This window comes from Ovis canadensis, chromosome 8 (assembly GCF_042477335.2).
Source record: "Ovis canadensis isolate MfBH-ARS-UI-01 breed Bighorn chromosome 8, ARS-UI_OviCan_v2, whole genome shotgun sequence".
Taxonomy (NCBI): domain Eukaryota; kingdom Metazoa; phylum Chordata; class Mammalia; order Artiodactyla; family Bovidae; genus Ovis; species Ovis canadensis.
In genome coordinates, this window is record NC_091252.1 from 77,830,077 (window position 1) to 77,845,043 (window position 14,967).

The 14,967-nt window shown below is 38.8% G+C and overlaps 1 protein-coding gene and 1 long non-coding RNA gene across 11 annotated transcripts in view; both read left to right on the top strand.

Annotated features, from left to right (window-relative positions):
• ADGRG6 (adhesion G protein-coupled receptor G6) overlaps nt 1–14,967 on the top strand; it is a 153,088-nt gene that overhangs the window by 10,762 nt on the left and 127,359 nt on the right. The gene's annotated exons all lie outside the window — the stretch shown is intronic.
• LOC138444912 (uncharacterized) lies at nt 8,440–9,092 on the top strand. The gene is made up of 2 exons (XR_011258653.1): nt 8,440–8,571; nt 8,847–9,092. It is a non-coding gene; the product is annotated as an uncharacterized lncRNA (long non-coding RNA).

Here is a 14,967-nt window from a genome sequence, read left to right on the forward strand (position 1 = left end):
GCATCTTGATGCCAGTATCTCCTGAGTACTTATCTTTGGCCAGAGCCCCTTTCTGGACCCTGGAGTTACCTCTTGGATTGCCTGTCCTCAGACACTTGGATGTATAATAGGCCTCAAACTTCACATGTATGAACAAGATTCTTGATTCCTACCTCCTATCCCCAAATCTGCTTCACTCTCATGCATTCCAGTACATCCCCAGTTCAGTTCAGTCGCTCAGTCGTGACCGACTCTTTGCGACCCCATGGACTGCAGCACACCAGACTTCCCTGTCCATCACCAACTCCCGGAACTTGCTCAAACTCATGTACATCAAGTTAGTGATGCTATCCAACCATCTCATCCTCTGTCATCCCTTTCTCCTCCTGCCTTCAATCCTTCCCAATACCTCCTACTTCCTGCTATTTTCTCCTAAAGTCACTGTCTTTTAGACACGTTTTCTTTCTATTCCTTGACTGTGCTTTCTCAGTACCCTTTTCTCCCTAATCTTGGTTCTTTCTTGACACTCAGGTCTTAATTATTACCATCTCAGATAAGCCTGCTTATGCCCCAATTCAAAGAAGCCTTGTGGTCACTCTCATTTTACCTTTAGTGATAATCTGTTGATTTTGGTTACTCTTCTGCTTGTTAATGTTTTGTTAATTTGACTGCTGTAGCTGGATTGGAGGGTTGGCAAAACCTCTTGATTGTTAAGATTGACACTTAGTTCGGATGATTAAAAATTAGGATCCTATAGTTTGATTCTGATAATATCCACACTTTACCTCATAACATAGAACTACAACGTTGAGTCTTCTAGGCAAGTTAACATTTGTAGTTTTGTGGACATTCACAAAGCAAATAGCATACAAGCTGGATTTTAAAAAGTAATAAAAAGAACGCCTTTTCTTTTGACAGCTGATGAATATAATTTTTAAGAAGAACTGCAGCAGTATGATCTTTGAATATTTAAACTGGCCCCACAGAAGTACAAATTACAAAATGTGATTGTTTTTTATGCACTAGCTTGACAATATTTAGAAAGCTGATAACATCCAGTATTATCAAAGTTTGGGTAAAAGGCATGCACTAACATGGTGGCTCTGTCTTCTGGGATAAAACATGGAATGATACACATCAGGTTTTAAAATGGGTTATTACAGGGGCATAAAATGCATTATTTTAGGGTAGGAGTAAGAAGCAGGAAAGCGATGGAACTTCATACAACTACAAATTGTTTACCTTGTTAGAGTGAGCATGTATTATTTTAGTAATTTGGGGAAACAAAAAATCTTGATGAAATTCTTTGGTGTTAAAAAAACGCATTAAAATATTGGCCAGAGAGACTGTTGACATGTATGAATATTACACTCTTCTTTTAATCACGACCGTTACTCTAGCTGTTCCTTCACTTGATAAGAATCTCCAAATGGTGTTTCAAATAAGAACCTCTTTTTATGTAGCGTGACACACTACAGCTCTGAAGATGAATGATGATATCTCAAGCAGACAGAAGGTTATGGCTTCAAACAGAGTGGGAAACAAACAGCCAAGAGCCAATGAATTCCTTAGCAACCAGGAGGCTGTTTCCACACAGATAGCCTTAGTCACGAGCGCTGAGGGAGGAGCCTCCCTTCACTCCTGAAAATCGATGACATCAGCAGATTATTTCAAAACTCAGTGTTATGCTGATATCTACGATAGGGCAACAGCTCAAAGGGGAAATGTTTCTGAAAGTACAGTCTGACCTGAATTGTGTACTTTCTAGCCCAGAGCACTGCACGGTTCTGGAAGGCAGATGATTGAGCTAAAGAAATCTTGTGCTTTTTTTGGATTTGTTTGTATGTTCATTTTTCTCATGATCATAGAACGGGCCATTATTCTGTCAGTTACACTGCAATCTGTGATGGAGTGTTAGACATCTTTTATACATGTTTGGCGTGCTGCGATTCACAGGGTCGCAAAGAGTCGGACACAACTGAGCGACTGAACTGAACTGAACTGTATTTGCTCAACAGGCTTTCCAATGCATAGAAAAATAATCTTTTTATAAATCTCCTAGTTTTTTTTTTTCCCTAGCCATTTTAGTATGAATATGTCATTAATTCACTGAAGAAGGAAATGGCAACCCACTCCAGTATCTTTGCATTAACTACTAAATAAGTATATCTAGAAGGTCAGAAATAACGATCTACTTGTATAAACTGTTCTTATCAAGTGAAGAAAGAGCCAGAGTAATGCTTAAGTGACTAACAGAAAATTATATGATGATAAATGTTTGTGGGTTTTTTCCTTCAGTCAGAGTCAAAATGTTCGAAATTACCGACTGAGGCTTTCAGCTAAAGCTGTGTTCCCATTCTACACTTCAGTTTAGAAGAGCCAGTGTGACTGAATAAGCAAACCTCAGAAACTTACATACAGAAGTCTCTTTGATGCATCGTCCCTGTAGATAATTTCCCTCATATTCCTGTGAAATGATCTGAATTTGATGTAGGTAAATATGAAATCTTACATTGGGGTCATAAAGTCACTTACATAAACGTGGGATGGGGGTGACTCATCATCACCACGGTGACAATATTAAGTGACTAAGTGGTGTGATGGGCCTCCAGTGACACTGACACCACTTAGGAATTAAGCATTAGGAAGGGGAGGGTACTGTACAGAGTCCTCCCCTTCACTGGTCAGATCACGTTTGTCTCCAGGCTTGGCTGTCATCCTTTAGAGACAGTTGGTAAACAGTTTGTAGACCAGGCAGATCAGGCCGGTGATGAGTCTCTAGTAATCTGAGGAATGTTTTAGAGCATCTCTGTCTCCACTGTGTTATGTGAGGCTTCTCTGAGGCTGGGCTGCAGCTATGGACTCATGTCCTTCGAGTCAGCCACCACAGTGTTGCTTTGGTGTAACAACTTGGTCTTTTTGAAAGCGGAAAAGTCTTACTGAATTTTTTAAAAAAATGACTTAAATGGTACATTTACTTTGGAATAGTGAATGGTGGTCTTTGGATAGAGTGGTCATTTGGAAGTGATAACAGACTTAGTCTGAATACTTTTGTGTTGATGTTTCAAGTACCAAATGGCTTTTAGTAATCAGTTGCCAAAAGATAAAACCAGCTGTCCTTTGAAATTGCCATCACTGGCGATGAAGAAGGAATGCAGAAGGAATCTTAATATTGAAGAGGATTTTGTACTAAAAACCATGATGGCCTCCTCAGTCTCCAGTTTAATCACAGAGTGAGTATGTGTGTATAGTCTTTTTTTTTTTTTCATCTTTCACACCCCACTTTGGTAGCCATAAATTTGTTTTCCGTGTTTGTGAATCTGTCTCTGTTTTGTAAGTAAGTTCATCAGAACTGCTTTTTGTTGTTCACTCGCTAAATCATGTCTGACTCTTTGCGATCCCATGAATTGCAGTGTGCCAGGCTTCCCTGTCCTTCATCATCTCCCAGAGTTTGTTCAAACTCATGTCCATTGAGTTGGTGATGCCATCCAACCATCTCATCCTCTTAGGTCCCATGTGTAAGTAATATCATATGGTATTTGTCTTTCTCTATCTGATCTACTTCACTTAGTAAGATAATCTCTAGGTCGATCCATTTTGCTACAGAGAGGGTCTTTTTTTTTTTTTATATACACATCGTTTTAATAGTTACCTCAAAAGGTTCGTCTGTGTGTATTTTCTTTCAATTTTAGTAGGTAAATTTTATACACAGTGAGAGATTAGGAAGGTAACTTTCTCAGATAAGATAAATTTTGGAACTGTAGGCTTTGGCAGGTACAAAATTTTCTGCTACTTTCTTTTTCTTTTTTTTTTTTTTAAAGTATATTGTTATTTATTTATTTATTTATTTTTTAAATTTTAGAATCTTTAATTCTTACATACGTTCCCAAACATGACCCCCCTCCCACCTCCCTCCCCACAACATCTCTCTGGGTCATCCCCATGCACCCGCCCCAAGCATGCTGCATCCTGCGTCAGACATGGACTGGCGATTCAATTCTTACATGATAGTATACATGTTAGAATTCCCATTCTCCCAAATCATCCCACCCTCTCCCTCTCCCTCTGAGTCCAAAAGTCCGTTATACCCATCTGTGTCTTTTTTCCTGTCTTGCATACAGGGTCGTCATTGCCATCTTTCAAATGAATAATTTTTTATGGAATTTTTCTTTTATTTTCAACAAGTAGAATATGTGCTTTTTGGTACTCTTCTTTCTAAGATTGCAATATAATAGAATTTAGTAAGTAAAGAATGTGGAAAAGAACAAAATGGAAAAGAACCAAAAAGAGAGGGGAAAAAAAACTTATTCTAGACTTAATGAGTAAGTATGTTTTACAGGGTGGAGTAGCAGGGGAGGAAAGAGTGAGTCTAGCAAATCTAAAAGTTTGGTATGCTTAATCAGAACCTTTCCCTCCCCAAATATTATTAAAGTACATTAGACATTTGTGAGAGCATTATAGTACTTAAAGGAGTTACAGAGAACGTGTAATTGTATTGTTCCTTTTATTTATTTATTTATTTTTAAAATTTTACTTTATTTTACTTTGCAATACTGTATTGGTTTTGCCATACATCAACACGAATCCGCCACGGGTGTACTATTGCTCCTTTTAAATGCATTTAAACTCTAAGGGCTATGTTATCATAATTCCATAATTTTTGAGTACTGTGTGTGTGTGTCAGATATGTATCAGACTCTTATCAAAGTCCTGGCTATGCAAAACTAAATCATGGAGTTTTAGTGTTGTTGGGGAGACTGATATGAGACAAACAGGAAGCACTGTGATATGTGGTCTAATACAATTGTGACTCTGATATCAAGGGATAACAGAAGAGATCTCAGAAAAGTTTGCACACGGGAGGTAGTGTTAAAACTGCAGCCTGTATCAAAGGTGATGAAAAAATATTTACAAAATGGTATGACTTTGTCATTCACCATTTGAAGAACTTGCCCTGTAGTCAGGTTGGAGGGCTGGCTGTAAAATCTGATGCAGCTGTGGGAGTAGTTCATCCCTACTGAGTATCATCTCTGACCTTAACTGAAAGCAAGAAGATAGAAAGTTAATATAGAAATGGAGAAGGATGATGTAGGCAGAAAAAAGGTCAAGGACGAACCTACAAGTGCACTGAAAGTGATTTTATGAGACGATCAGTACTTCCTGTTTCTAGGATAAGGATCTCGGCAGAAGAGAATAAAGACTTAAATTAGACATGTAATGGGAAGGCCAGATGGTGGAGGATGTAGCTGGAGGAAAAGTGCTATCAGAACTGAATGAGGGATTCCAGCTCAGTCAGGGGATAGCCAGGTCACTGTCAGTTGTAGTTCAGTAAGATACGTGTAACCAGAAAGATATGCTTGAGGAGCAGAGGGTAAGAACTTCCCTAGATGACAGGTAGCTCAGTAGTAGAATTGTCTTTGGTTTATTGAACCTGTAGTTTATGCTTTTTCTCTATCATGTCATTTTACTTCAGAAATGGCAGCCTTCCTTTCCTCCTTAGTGAACTTCATTCATAGATTCACCAAAAAGCTGGAGATACTAATAAAACTTTAGACACACTTGATGCCTTCTCTTTCTTGCTCTAACTCATGTTTCGTTGTGATCAACAGTTGCTGAATCTAGGTTGGAAATGCCTTCGTTAACTTTTTAATGACTGGGGCTCTGATCTCCACCAGGAATATTGTGTGAGCTCCTGATCGTCCCCTTGCATCCAGGTTTCTGTTAAACCACAGTTGGAACCATGCTACCACCCTACTGAAGTTCCCCTAAGATTCTTATTGCCCACAGGATAGAGTCCACAGTCCTTAGTTTATGTAATTTCACAGCTCTCTAGCTTTATAATGCCGTCAAGTGATCAAGTGCTTGCCCTACTGTGTGTGTGTGAGAGTACATGCTCAGTTGGGTGTGACTCTTTGCGACCCCATGGGCTGCAGCACACCAGACTTCCCTGCCTGCAATGCAGGAGACCTGGGTTCGATCCCTGGGTTGGGAAGATCCCCTGGAGAAGGCAATGGCACCCCACTCCAGTATTCTTGCCTGGAGAATCCCACGGACAGAGGAGCCTGGTGGGCTACAGTCCACGGGGTCGCAAAGAGTCGGACACGACTGAGTGACTTCACTTCACTTTCATGTCTGTTGAGTTGGTGATGCCATCCAACCATCTCATCCCTGTCACCTTCTCCTCCTGCCCTCAATCTCTTCCAGCATCAGGGGCTTTTCCAGTGAGTCGGCCCTTCACATCAAGTGGCCAAAGTATTGGAGTTTCAGCTTCAGCATCAGTCCTTCTGATGACTATTCAGTGTTGATTTCCTTTAGGATTGACTGGTTTGATCTTGCAGTCCAAGGGAGTCTCAAGAGTCCTTTGAGACGTTCAGGGGTTCAACCTTTCTGTCTTTATGGAAGACCAGCTATTTAAGGGGGGATATTTCATAAATTGTATAATAATTACTTGAGCCTCCAAATGAGAAAAATAACCAGAGAATTTATTTTCACTTGTGCCAAGGGCTAGACTTGTTATGGAAATACATTTCTTTAGTGGCAAACTCATTGCTATTAAAATGTACACTCTAAAAAAAAATCTACTTTTGTTGAGAATAGTGAAAGTTATTATTTGCTTAAAATTGTTTTCAGCTGTTCCCCCCTTGTCCTGCATCAGTTCTAGTCTTTTCTTTACAAAGCAAACAAAAATTTCCCACATGCCCCTCACACTTTTGTTTTTTTCAGTTTTCATTCCCATTCATCATTCTTTTTATTTCTGAAAACCTTAAAAGACTACATTTTGGATTTATTACTTCCTCACACTTAAAAATAGATCATTCTGCTTTAGAGACACATTGACAGGTATCTAGCTGTACGTGTATGTAAACAATTATGTTATCTTCTCTAAAGATCTCCTGAGTTAGTCTGAACTTCTCCAGAGGGTTTTTTATTAAAAATTTTTCTTTTCAAGGAGGTGGCTAATGCAATAATGTTTTTGTTATTAAATGGATAAAAAAACACTTTCTTCAAAGAAAGTCTGTTTTAGGTTGAAATTATGTCACAGGGTGAAATGGCTTATATTCAGCTTTTAGAATATACTGCTTTGCCTGTTTTTCATATTCTTTAAATTGTTCCTTTAGGTGCCTCGGACTTCCTAGAAGCTGATGTTACTGCTTTTTTTGCACACCAAGTGGCCAAAGTATTGGAGTTTCAGCTTTAGCATCAGTCCTTCTGATGACTATTCAGTGTTGATTTCCTTTAGGATTGACTGGTTTGATCTCCTTGCAGTCCAAGGGACTCTCAAGAGTCCTTTGAGATGTTCAGGGGTTCAACCTTTTTACCTTTATGGAAGACCAGCTATTTAAGGGGGGATATTTCATAAAATTATATAATAATTACTATACATATACAGTCCATGGAATTCTCCAGGCCAGAATACTGGAGTGGGTAGCCTATCCCTTCTTCAGGGGATCTTCCCGATCCAGGAATCAAGCTGACCCAGAAATTGAACCAGAATCTCCTATATTGCAGGTGGATTGTTTACCAGCTATATTACCAAGGAGTCTTTTAGCTCTTAGGGCAGAATATAGAAACTAAACCAGTTTTGTTATTCATCTGGAAACTAAAATCAGATTTGGAGTCTAATCATCAAATTGAACTTTTTTCCCCTATTATTAAAGATTAACTTTTAATTTTTTCCAAAGTAAGACCATAGTACCATCTGAATATTTTATATCTTAATAATCCTAGTCATCAATACAATCTATTGGGCTATTTCAGGTTAACAACACAAATGAATCCTGTGTTGCTGAAGAGAAAACTTTCTTTGAAAAGTACATTTTTAAAAATATAAATTTACTTTGGATTTCATTAAAACTTGAGCTGCACATACCATGGTATTACTGATTTTTTTGATGCATCTAAGCTAATGATGAGAATGAAAAGTTTGCTTCGATAACACTGACACTGCTAAGTTGACTTTGAGTACTTTGATCCATCAGTAACATGAGTTAAATGCTGACTCTGAACTAAAATTTTGCAAAGACGTTCTTTTATACTCAGAAATACCTTCTCAATGTGTGTACTGGAGCTTTATTCCTCGCGGACTCTAGGTAGGAGGAGACAGTTACTACATGTAGTGAAACATGTGTGCCTGATTTTTTAAATTGTTTCTGGCAAAATCAGGCAGAAGGCGGTTGAAAGTGGTTACAACTGGATGATTGCGTTCCAGGGAGCAACCAACTGGAAGGAGACACCTCAGGATACATTGGGTTGATGGAAATGTTCCAAATTTTGGTTGGAATGTAGTTACATAGGGGTATACATCCTCAAACCTGATTGGACAGCATACTTAAAATCTATGCATTTTTAACGTGTGTCAATTATACCTCAAAAAGAAGTCTCAGCTAATTGGAAAAAAATATTAGTAATAGTTCTGCGGCCGCTGTTGAGTCGCTAAGTCGTGTCTTATCCTTTTGACAGTATGGACGGTAGCCTGCCAAGCTCCTCTGTCCATTGGATTTCCCAGGCAAGCATCCTAGAGTGGGTTGCCATTTCCTTTTCCAGGGGATCTACCCAACGCAAGGATCAAACTCGAGTCTCCTGCATTGGCAGGTGATTTGTACCACTGAGTTACCTGGAAAGCCAGAATAGTTTTAGGACACAATAAGTAGACCTCTGATACATCCAAAACTGTCAGGATTTTATTAGCTATATAAAGAATTAAATAATAGCTTTCTAAAATACAGCCTTTTTGTTGATTTGCTGGCTTTTGTTTTGTTTTGTTTGGCTAGCAGGAAAGGATTATTTAGGTTTATTATTTATGAATTAGATATGCTTATTCAGATATTTTCAGTACTTAACAAATACTCTTTTATCTCTGTTTGCAGACATTTCTGCAAAGGACGAAACCTCACCTAGTTCCAGTGTAAGCTTTCATTTCACCCTCCTTTAACCTCTATATTCAAAAGTTTGACTTACTGTATCTTTACCTGGCAGATCTTTTCTGTGAGTTTTTCCTTCATTTAATAAAAATACGTACAATGATCAGTATATAATTATATATCAGATTTTGCTTCTTAACCAATACCTTAATGGAGATTTATTGATATTATTGGCTTGTTACTCAATAAAAATGAGAGAAAAAAGGATGCCTCAAGAACATTCACTCCATTAGTTATAGTGTTATTTTTCTTTTTTCATATTTTTCTTTCTGTTCATTTTGTTTTATCTTAACACAACTATTTATCATTTCCTATAAAGGGATTTGCACTAGTTTCACAAACACATGGTATTTATAAAAACTCCACAAATCTTTTTGTAAAGTTGATTGCTCAGCAAATATAAAGCACGAACCAGAAAGTAAATTACAAACACTTAAAAATTCCAGCCTAGAGTAGACTCAGCACCTGGTGAATACTTTCTGAGGGGTTATTTGTTCTGCTCTGGTTCCTGACTTGAGAGGTTTTCATGGGTAAATAATGGGTTGAAAGCATCAGTCAAGGCAGTCTCATTTCAGAAGATGCACCTGCTATGACTGTGTCCCTGGATGAAAGTCACTATTTGCCTAGGAAGGGTGTAATGAGAATGTAGCCATTGATGGAATCAAAATAATGGAACAAATAATCATCAACTGTTAATTTAAGATCCCAGATGATGCACAGATTATACAAAGACATCTTCTGAAAGAGAGAATGTATTGGGTGGATAATTTGGGGAAATCCAAAGGGGGAAAATGGCATCATTTTAAACTTCAGTAAGTGTTAAAAAAAGATGAAGCTCAACTTTTACATCTTAAAGTCTGATCTCATTTCTGAGTTTCAGAGAAGTTTACAATTAAGCTGATTTAGCTGATGTTTTAGTAAATGGGACCTGTGCTAGAGTTATAATTTAATTGTGCCCATCAGATAGGGCAGCGTTTTATTTTTCTTAAAAAAAAAATCTTCATATATTGTTAAGACACTGGTGGTACTTTGAAATCAAGCCTACATGATGATAGAGTAGGGGAAGTTTTATGGCTCTACTCTCTTATGAAGCCACCACTCTCTAATTAGTTACCTGTGCAATTGCTCAGAAAGTGCTCTCAGACAGAAATATGGGGTTTATACTTCCTGAATTTCTTTCTGTTAAGCATCAGAGGTTTGTTCTGTCAGTTATCCAATGTCTGAAAACATTTTTTTCATGTATTTTGCCCACTTACATGTTTGTATGCTGGGAGGGGAAGTCCAATACTTGTTACTTCATTATGGCTAAAGCAGGAGTCCCTACCGCTTTATCTGAACTTAATGTAAGCTTGTGTTTATTTGCCAATCATTTGATACACAGCAAAGTTCTTTTCTTTGAGGATTGATTTGTTAATTGGAGAGTGCTGTCTCTTGAGTAAATCATGCCCATGAAGTGTCATCATTGATTTTTTTTCTTCCAGTTTTATTGAGATATAGTTTACATACAGCACAGTGATTTTTAATTTTGACTCCTTTAGAGTGAAGAGAGATTGCTTATGAAGTGATCTGAGCACAAAATCCTTATTTTTGAGTTTTATCATTTAGTCATTATTAAGCAGCTATTTTTATTTACCTTTATTCAAAATCTTTCTAATGATTCGACCAAGTTTTCATAGGCTTATATATCCTTTAACTTTTGTATATTTATTGAGTCATGTAAAATATAGTAAATTTCATAACTAGAATATGAAGTATAACTGGCAAAAAATAGTAACAACTATCATCTAATAAGCACAACTCAACTAATGGGAACAGCTATTCAGAGGGTCATTAGCTTTGAATATTCAACTTGCTGTATCATTCAGTGTTTTACAGAGAAAGTCATCGAAGTAGGTTAACCTGAGGCATCGGTTAAGTGCAGGTTGTCTAAGAGAGCCTCTGGTGGATCTCTAGGCTGCAGCCTAAGGTATTCTTCAATCTGAGCTGCTTTTTCCTGGTTTCAATGTCACTGCTGTAATGTTTCTTCCTTCCAGAATCAAAATGTCAATGATATCTTTGACTCTTCTTTAGCAACACTTCTATAAAACCCAAGTGAAGTGAAGTGAAGTGAAAGTCGCTCAGTTGTGTCCAACTTTTTGTGACCCCATGGACTGTAGAGTCCATGGAATTCTCCAGGCCAGAGTACTGGAGTGGGTAGCCTTTCCCTTCTCCAGGGAATCTTCCCAACCCAGGGATTGAACCCAGGTCTCCCCCATTGCAGGTGGATTCTTTACCAGCTGAGCCACAAGAGAAGCCCAAGAATCCTGGAGTGGGTAGCCTTTCCCTTCTCCAAGGAATCTTCCCAACCCAGGGATTGAACCCAGGTCTCCCCCATTGCAGGTGGATTCTTTACCAGCTGAGCCACAAGAGAAGCCCAAGAATCTTGGAGTGGGTAGCCTATTCCTTCTCCAGGGGATCTTCCCGAACCAGGAATCGAACCGGGGTCTCCTGCATTGCAGGCCGATTCTTTACCAACTGAGCTATCAGGGAACCCCCCTGTAAAACCTAATCTATTGCTAAATCTGGGGGCATCTCTTGTATCGCTTTGGTTTTTTGAATCTTTTTCATTATTTTTCCTCCTAAGGTTTTTTTTAAATTAGTTAATTATTGGCTGTGTTGATTCTTAGTTGTCGCACGCAGGATCTTTCATTGTGGCTGACAGGCTGCTCTCTAGTTGTGGCACATGGGGTCAGTAGCCCCATGGCATGTGGGATCTTAGTCCCCTGATCAGGAATCGAACCTGCAATCCCCGCACTGTAAGGCAGATTCTTAACCTCTGGACCACCAGGGAAGTCCATGCTCTTCATTCTTATGTAGAGCCTGATGGTTTCTTACCTCAACTTTTGTAATAATAGAAAAACTGGTGCTGTTGTTGCCTGTTTTCATCTGTAAGCTAGTAAAAACCACTTTTGTGTAAACATTTTGTGTAAACTAAGAACATGGAGTTCTTAGTTGCAACATCCAGGATCTTTTATTGAGGCTGGCAGGAACGAGCAGGAAGGAAGGTTATTTGCTCAGGAACCTTGAAGAACTTTTGGTTGCTGAGTTAATTACTGCTTTTATGGATTAACATTTGAGATCCTTCACCATGTATTCTTAACTAGTATTTTCTAAGCTATTTCCAAGGTTCCTTATTCATAATCTAAGAAATAGATAAATTGGGGAATATATTTTTCTCTGATATTTCATATATCTTCCTGCCTCTAAGTCCTCCTTACAGTATTTCCTCAGTCTAGAACTCCTTTCTCCTTTTTTGCTACATGTAAGGTGCTTCCCAATCTAAGACCTGTGTTAAATGCTTCCTCATGTGGGGAATATTTAAAATGAGGCTGGTAAGATGAGTAGGTTTTTTTCCCTTAATTTTCATGTAAATATATACACCCAGGTAACCACCTGTTAGGTAACATTTTAAAGGTAAAAATGAAGCAGGAAATATTTTCTATATCTCCAATTCTTTTCCCGTTTCTCCTTTGGAATTCTATAATAATTTGTACTTATTCTATGTTTTATTGCGGGATTGTGTTTTATTTTTATTCATGTTTATATTTGCTTTTTTATTGCTAATGAGTGCCTAGAATGTAGGGGCTATGTCTTCTTCTTCACAAAACCAAGAGAGTATGGGTACTGCAATGTGAATGAATTAAAGTACATTATTTAAAGGGAGACATTTAAGATTAAAGTAACCCATCCACTCTATGGGTTTGATGTGAAAAGCACAAAGAGCTGTGTCATGAAAAAGTAGACCAAGACACAGGCATCCTTTTTAGTTATCATACTGGAGTAGATTCATTGAACTGTTCAGAGTGCGGCAGACCCTGGGGGCTGGGTCTGCATTTCATTCATTTTGGCTCTGTTGGTGTACCCCAATTTATATAGTACTCGAGACAAACTTCCTATGACGTTAATAACATGAGAACTCTGGCCTTGATGAAGCAACATGCCTAAGAGTCCAGTACTGTGAAGTTTTCCTCTTCCTGTCTTTTCTTGACTGAGCTGTCCCTGCGGTAGGTTTCAGCTTCCAGCACACCCCCTAAAGTGACTCGCCTTCCTCCCCTTTCCCCTCTTCCTTCCCCCACTGTGGGAGTGGGGGTGTGGGAGAGGCACTGGAGCTTCCATGGTCTTTATATTCTGTACATTTCCCAGAAGGCTCCTAGCTTAGCAGAATCTTGGGCTGAGGCTCCAGGGTGTTAAGTAGATTTGGGATTCTGGGCTGCTGTTAATTTTGCCTTAGCTACGTTATGAGTTGGCCTGGGATTTTAACTGAATTTTATAATGTTATTTCCATGGGAAAAAAACGTTCTAAAATCCAAACAACCATCCTGGAGCTTATTCTTTTGTAATATGGGAATTAGTACATTTTGGACTTGGTACTGTTGACTTTTTTATGACCAAATATTTCAAAATTCATTGTGCCTGTGCCTTATTCTTTTAAATCAAATTAAAATAGTCTCAGTATGCATTATTTAGAAACATGATGTAGCCAAGGCTTTAAACATTCATCAATTTATATGATATGCTTCTCATTCAAATGAATATTTATAAATTTTACTAAAATTAAAAATAAATGTTTGATTTTTAAAACTAGTCTGTGCTGATTCATCCAGGGTGATGATGCTGTATCTCTGATTAATTTCTGGGAAACTCACCAAAGAGAATAATTAAATAGAAGTAAAGGCTTCATAGTAAAGTAATGCTCAAAATTCTCCAAGCCAGGCTTCAGCAATACGTGAGCCGTGAACTTCCAGATGTTCAAGCTGGTTTTAGAAAAGGCAGAGGAACCAGAGATCAAATTGCCAGCATCCACTGGATCATGGAAAAAAGCAAGAGAGTTCCAGAAAAACATCTATTTCTGCTTCATTGACTATGCCAAAGCCTTTGACTGTGTGGATCACAATAAACTGTGGAAAATTCTGAAAGAGATGGGAATACCAGACCACTTGATCGCCTCTTGAGATACCTATATGCAGGTCAGGAAGCGAAAGTTAGAACTGGACATGGAACAACAGACTGGTTTCAAATAGGAAAAGGAGTATGTCAAAGCTGTATATTGTCACCCTGCTTATTTAACTTCTATGCAGAGTATATCATGAGAAACGCTGGGCTGGAAGAAGCACAAGCTGGAATCAAGATTGCTAGGAGAAATATCAATAACCTCAGATATGCAGATGACACCACCCTTATGGCAGAAAGTGAAGAGGAACTAAAAAGCCTCTTGATGAAAGTGAAAGAGGAGAGTGAAAAAGTTGGCTTAAAGCTCAACATTCAGAAAATGAAGATCATGGCATCTGGTCCCATCACTTCATGGGAAATAGATGGGGAAACAGTGGAAACAGTGTCAGACTTTATTTTCTGGGGCTCCAAAATCACTGCAGATGGTGACTGCAGCCATGAAATTCAAAGACGCTTACTCCTTGGAAGGAAAGTTATGACCAACCTAGATAGCATATTAAAAAGTAGAGATATTACTTTACCAACAAAGGTCTGTCTAGTCAAGGCTATGGTTTTTCCAGTGGTCATGTATGGGTGTGAGAGGACTGTGAAGAAAGCTGAGCGCCGAAGAACTGATGCTTTTGAACTGTGGTGTTGGAGAAGACTCTTGAGAGTCCCTTGGACTGCAAGGAGATCCAACTAGTCCATCCTAAAGGAGATCAGTCCTGGGTGTTCATTGGAAGGACTGATGCTGAAGCTGAAACTCCAATACTTTGGCCACCTCATGCGAAGAGCTGACTCATTGGAAAAGTGGCTCTGATGCTGGGAGGGATTGGGGGCAGGAGGAGAAGGGGACAACAGAGGATGAGATGGCTGGATGGCATCACCAACTCGATGCACATGAGTTTGGGTGAACTCCGGGAGTTGGTGATGGACAGGGAGGCCTGGTGTGCTGCGATTCATGGGGTCCAAAGAGTTGGACATGACTGAGCGACTGAGTTGAACTGAACTGAAAGGCTTCGTACATGAAGATGGGGCTTCCAGGAACCTGCCTGCCAATGCAGGAGACATGAGATACAGGTTCATTCCTGGGTCGGGA